General features: G+C 42.5%; 1 pseudogene; it reads right to left on the minus strand.

The window, feature by feature from the left end:
• Positions 1–4032: 4032 nt before the first annotated feature.
• On the minus strand, positions 4033–5670 carry LOC110589458 (annotated as a pseudogene).
• Between the last annotated feature and the right edge of the window lie 885 nt (positions 5671–6555).

Raw genomic sequence — 6555 nt, forward strand, 5'->3', positions numbered from 1 at the left:
GTGTTTTAAGTATCCTAGGACTATTGATTGGTATTTACACCAATGGACAACAACAAGCTCAATTGTATCAAGAACATTTCTTGAACATCTATTATAAGCAAAGTGCTATGGAAGATGGTATAAAGAAAACAAAACGAGCAAGAAGTTGTCCCTACTCTTAAAGGATTTACATACCTCTGGGGTTTATTTCTAAAAGGCAGCATGCAGAAACAACAAAAGGGGCAAAAGTAAGTTCTATAGGGATCTAAAGGAGAAGTGAAACATGACCAGTGTTTTTCTTGCTTTTTGCCTGTAGATCTATCCTGTTGGTGGCCACAATATTTCTCTCTTTAGAGCAGTGGACATAATGATTAACAACATGTGTTGTTAGATTCAGGCAGACCTGGGTTTGCATTTCACTGTGGCTACTCACTAACTCCATAAACTTAGACAAGTTAATTAATCATTAATCATTTCTCCACCCAGGTTCTGATCCCTGAGGAGACATAGTGGTTAGGATGCTTTTGGTTATAAGTTGCTGAAATCCAACTAAACTAGTTTAAATACAAAAATATGTATAGCTTCAGAAATACCTGGACCAGATACTCAGATGATACTTTCATAAATCTGTTTTTCTCTGACTCTATTGTTGACTTCTTTCTAAGTCAGTCTCTACTTTCATGGTGGAGAGACCCATCAGCAGCTCCAACAAAACATCTTGCCAGTTTAGCTGTGCCTAATAGAAAGATGGTACTCCTTTTCCAGTAGTTCTAGCAAAATTTTGGGGCTGATGCTCATTGGCCCAGTACCCATCCCTGAAGCAATTGTTCTAAGTATAGAAGGCTCTGATTGGCCAAACATGGGTCATATGCCCACCCCTGGAACCCACAGGTGAGAACCATGTGCATTGAAAGTGAGGTAAGGGTATTTCCCTAAAGTGAAATTGTAGTGCTATTAAAAAGAAAGAAAGGATGCTGAACAGGCAAAACACAGAAGTCATCAGCCAAAGGTGTGGTCTCTGTGGAGAATCTCCATTTAGAGAGCTGGAGTTACCAGGGAAGAGGCCACACCCTTAGATGTGTCTAGAATCCCTTCACTAAAAGGTTTCAAAGAGCCGTTCTGGCTCTTATTTTGCAAAACTTGACAAAATATAATCTCCCATCTTTGTCTATTATTCATGATGATTCACTGCTACAATTTCTATATACATTTTTAAATGGTGTTCTCTCAAACATTCTGTTTTAAAATATTTAAATTGATATCTTCTGTTTCAAAATGATATTTTCCCAAGTGAAGTCAAGCTGCCAATTCTGATTCCATGGCCACCCATCCCTGGGAAATGAGAACAAGCATTCCTAGATCATGTTTTGTTCTCCTGGATGTGCTTTGACTTCAGATCAATCTTCACCAGGCAAGGGTAGCTCTCTTCTTGCTCTAATCACCTTGAGCTGGCTTGAAGATTAAAATCTTAGTGGCTCTTTATTGGCCCAAGACTTTTCCTGACTTAGCTTTCCCACAGGTATCTAGGCATTAGCTGGAAATTGTCATAGATCAATCTCAGCAGAGAAGAGAAGAACATAAAACACTGACTTCTGTTAATAATTGTTCCTGGACCTGGTTTCCCCCCCAGAACCTCCTAGAAAGCAAACTAACTATACAGGTTCCTGGGACCCCAACTCAGAGCCACTGAAACTGAATCTTCAAAGAATAGGACCCAGGAATTTTTATTTTTAAACATTCCTTAGGTGATTGTGATGTTGCTAGCCCATCACCAGTTCACTAGCTGGGCCTCTGCTCTAAATAACCACGTTGAACTGACCAGTGGCATGTCAGGAGCACCAAGCCTGTGGTTACAAAAGTTGGCCAAAAGCTTTGGAACACGCTAGCTTTAAGGATTACCTAAAGCAAGACATGGAGTTTCTTTCGGCCTTAGTTTTCTCTATAAGATACTGGAACTGGATCAGGTCAACCTATAGATCCTTAGAGCTCTGAAAAATCTGTAACTGTGTTATAATGGAGAAAAAAGTCGCTTGGAAGTTTAGAGATCTTGGCCCAATACAACGGCCTTTATAGTTTTGTGACCTTGAGAAGTCACTTTCACTCCCTGGCTCACAATTTCCTTTTTTTTTTTTAATTAGTTAGTTGGAATAAATGAGTTATAATTTTATGATAGCTATAAGATAACAATTAAGCCTTAGATAATTCTCCAAAATAATCTGTCAAAATGTACAGTATGAACGAGCCGAGGTTGATCATAATTTCCTGTTGACTTGGTTTGCTGGGTTGAGAATCTGCAAGCAGCATTTGGTATGTTGGTGTTTAATGGATATGACATTTCACTACACCAAATGGGAATGGAATATTTTTAGCACAGAATTCTCTAAGTTTTAGTAAAGAGGGCTTGTTCTGTGAATGGAGTGTGAACAAGCAGAGATACTATTTTAAAAGACCAAATATAATCCCCCTCCCCATCACAAAATAGTCATATGTGTACATATTTTCACCACAAAGCTTGAAGAACTTACCCCTTTTTATATCTTCTAAAAGGCAGTATTACATCTACTTTAATAATTCTACTGGCTCACACACACTCCTCCTTTCTTTGCATGGCCTGCCTATTTATGATTAATAGGCTAAAATATTGTTAATGATTGAAAACAATAATAATAGTTACCATTGGGTTGCCTGGGTGGCTCACTTGGTTAAGCGTCTGCCTTCGGCTCAGGTCATGATCCCGGGATGTTGGGATCAAACCCCACATCAGCCTCCCTGCGTAGCTCCCTGCTAAGCTTCTCCCTCTCCTGCTCCCCCTGCTTGTGCTCCCTCTCTCTCTCTGACAAATAAATGAATAAAATCTTTAAAAAAAATAATAATAATAGCTACCATTTATTGAGCACTTACTATGTGTAGAACATGTGCTGAATATTTTATATGTATTTAGTCATTCAACCCCTTCAACAATGCTATTATTATCCATTTTTTCAAAAGAAAAAATGGAAGTTCAGAGATGTAGAGAAGTCTACCTAGGGCATGCAGCTAACAGCAGAACCAGGATTCAAACCAGGTCTCTCTGCAATCGGAGCCCTAGTGATTGACTTACACTGATATACTTACACTGATTGTTATCCGTCAGGATAACCTGGGTTATTTGGTAATACTTCAGTAGCACTCAAATATTACTGGCTTAAAATAATAAAGACTTATTTCTTGTTCATGTTACTGAGAGCACTGTTCCAAGTCATCATAATCTGCATGCATTGATGCATGCATTGATGGAATAGCCACTATCTGGGACATTACTAAGTAACAGTATCAGAGGGGAAAGAGCCATGGCAAAGTATGCATGACAGCTACTACTGCTTTTATTGGATTTCTTTATCTGATTTTTTAAAAATGATTTTCTTTTATTTTTTTTATAACCACGCCCAACTGGCTTGTTTTATTGGAGAAGGGCATGTGGAGTTAACAACGTGAAGACAGTTGGGACCTGAGGTCGGGAAGAACACCCTCCCCTCCCCATACGTGGCCACTGCCTCAAATAAAAAAATAACCAGCTGTGGAGACGCCTGGGTGGCTCAGTCGTTAAGCGTCTGCTTTCAGCTCAGGTCATGATTTCAGGGTCCTGGGATCGAGCCCCGCATTGGGCTCCCTGCTTGGTGCAAAGCCTGCTTCTCCCTCTCCCTCTCCCACTCCCCCTGCTTGTGTTCCTGCTCTCGCTATCTCTCTCTCTGTCAAATAAATACAATCTTTAAAAAAAAAAAAAAACAACTATGGGAGAGCTGATGCGATTGAGGGTGGGGAAGGGAACACGGAACCCCAGGGCAGCAGAAGAGACCATGCGTGTGCTGGGAGGGCTCCAAGGCAGTGGTAGTACAAGTAACGTGAGTAGGACTCTCTGTATCTTCCACATAGGTCTATGTAAATATATAGAGAGAAGTTGTTTGCTTTCCCTTGCTCTCTGCTCTGCTCCAGCTACTTGCTGCAGCCCCAGCTCCTCTTTCCACATGAGGGCGAAGGGAAGAAGATGATGAGCAAGTCATCACCAAACTGTGATCAGACCCACACATCCATCAGCTTCTGGATCTTCTGTGCTATTACAGGATTCTTTAAGTGTTCAGTGAGTGCCTGGGGTCCTTCTGCATTGGTGGCTCACTCATTATCTGCTGCACCTCCATGCTGTCATGTTGCGCCTCCATGCTATCATGTCGGTTCTACTGAGCCATCATACAGCGTTGGTAACCGTCTGCCACCTCCTTACCATTGGAATCCAGATCTAATGCCTTCCAGTAAACACCCATGGCTTTTGTGTAGTCCTTCGTCTCCTCTAGTGCAGCTGCTTGCCATTTGTAACCCTTGATGAGGGTTGGCTCCAGCTGGATACATTCCTCACAGTCCTTGAGCACCAGCCGAAACTCCAGGAGTTTGGTGTAGCAGGCAGATTGATTGCTGTACAATTTGGCATCTCTTGGGCTCCATTTGATGGCTTCGGTATAATGCTTCATGGCCTGGGGAGAGTCCCCTCTCTGAAAACATTCATTGCCTTTGTTCTTCTCCTCCAAGGCCAGGTCAGGGTTTATACAGACCAGCCACTCTTGGTCCTTGAGAATTTTCTCCACTTGTTAGCATTTCTTGAGCACATCTGGTGTTCAGGGCTCTGCCAAAGACTTGTTATAGAAATGGATGGCATCCTTGCACTTTTCTTCTTTGAAGTATGAGTTGCCATCTAAGGCTATACCACCCTGAACACGCCCATTCTCGTCTAAAGTAGGAGTTGCCAATTCGAGAATAAGCTTTGGCAATCTGTCAATAGTCTTGGTTTTCTCGCCCCACCTCAACGGCCTTCTCAGAAAGCTCCCGGCATTTACTGTAGTCGCCTTTCTCGAAGTACACAGCTGCTTGACTGGTCATGTAGGGCATGTTGGTGGGATCTAGGTCCTTGGCTCTGTCATAGCGCTTCAAGGCTGTGTCAAAGTCTTTTGTCTTGGAGGCCTCACTCCCCAACTCTTTTTCTTTCAGTGCCTGCTTCTTCTTCTGGGGAGGATCTTCTTTTACTGGCTCTGGCTTGGTGTCCTTTTTGGGAAGAGGTGGTAGTGGAGCTTTTGCAACTCCCTCCTCCCCATCCGTACTGCCCAGACCAACTCCCAGCAAGACACTGAGAGTAGTCATGATCCGGGGATCTTACAGTTCGTACCTAGGTCACACGGCTTGTTTCATAGTTGCTCTATCAGTTGCTGGTAGGTAGGATCAGTGAGCAGCACCCTTGTCCTGGGATCACTCTCTAACTTGTGGTACAGATGCGGCATGTTGAAAGGATTCATGAATTTCCTCTCTGCACCACCGGGCCTCCATATTCTATAAGCCCTCTTTGAGCTGAGGATTATTTGCTTCATGTTTTAAACCTTCTTTGTAGGTTCCCTTGGCTTCTTCGGATCAGTTTAAGAACTCATGAGCTACTGCTTTCTGTGAATAGCCCTTGCCCCAGTCAGGCTTTAAGTCAATAATTTTGCAACCATCCTCATAAGCCTTCTGGTAGTCACCTTTCTTGGTGTAGGCTGCTGAGCAATTTCTGTAGAGCACGTGGTTCTGGGGATCTAGCTTAATTGCTTCAGAGTAGCACTGTAATGCATCAACGATGTTGCCCGTACTCAGGGCCTTATTGCCCTTCTCTTTTAGCTCATTTACCTGCTCCATAGCCCGGCCCGGAACCCAGTTGAATCAATTCCATCCACTCCACATTCTCAACCCTTAAAAATTATTTTCATTTAATATTTGGATAACTTTTTTCAAGGGAAGTTTCCCCCAAAATAGAGAGATTAAAAGGGCCTAAGCCCTCGGAGATATCACTGTTACTTTGATGAAGATTTTACTGTCTTGTCTTCCTAATCTGAGGCCAATATGTCAGGTAGTTATCAATGACATGAGCCAGATGGCTCATATTTATAATATTTACACTGGTGTAGGGCCAAAGTGCAGACTACTTATATATACACACATCTGCTAAAAGGCTCCTCCATGACAAAGAAGAACAGTTACATGGTAGGTGAATTCTCCCAGAAGTACAGCCCAAGCATGGCACTGCCAGCCTGCACTGGTGTGCTAGGAAGGGCCAGAGGGGCCAGCCCAAGATTCTGAGGAGATCTACAATGTACAGTGAAATGTGGCATGTATTACTAGTCCCTGATAACCCAGCACATTGGGCTATCTCAAGCTAGTCTCCCTTATCTTCAGGATACCCAATTTTACCTCCATCAGCTTCTTTCCAAATCTCTCCCCTTCACTTTTTGTTGAAAGGGTCAACTTGATGCTGAGATTTGAGATTTCTGCAATGCTCAGCTACTGCTTCAAGGATGCTGTAGTAGATGAATCATAACAATAACAATTATTATCATGCTATAGAAAGAGGTTTTCTCTTTAGAGGCTCCCAAGTAGAAACTATCATAATATGTGGGAGCAAGGTCAAGAGATACCACCATCTGATAACAAACTGAATGAGTCAGGGCATAGTTGATGAGCTCAGACATTTCCTGGACATATTTCAGGGCCCTTCCCAGAAATAACCCATTATCCATTGTGATG

Source organism: Neomonachus schauinslandi, chromosome 6, assembly GCF_002201575.2.
Source record: "Neomonachus schauinslandi chromosome 6, ASM220157v2, whole genome shotgun sequence".
Lineage (NCBI taxonomy): Eukaryota > Metazoa > Chordata > Mammalia > Carnivora > Phocidae > Neomonachus > Neomonachus schauinslandi.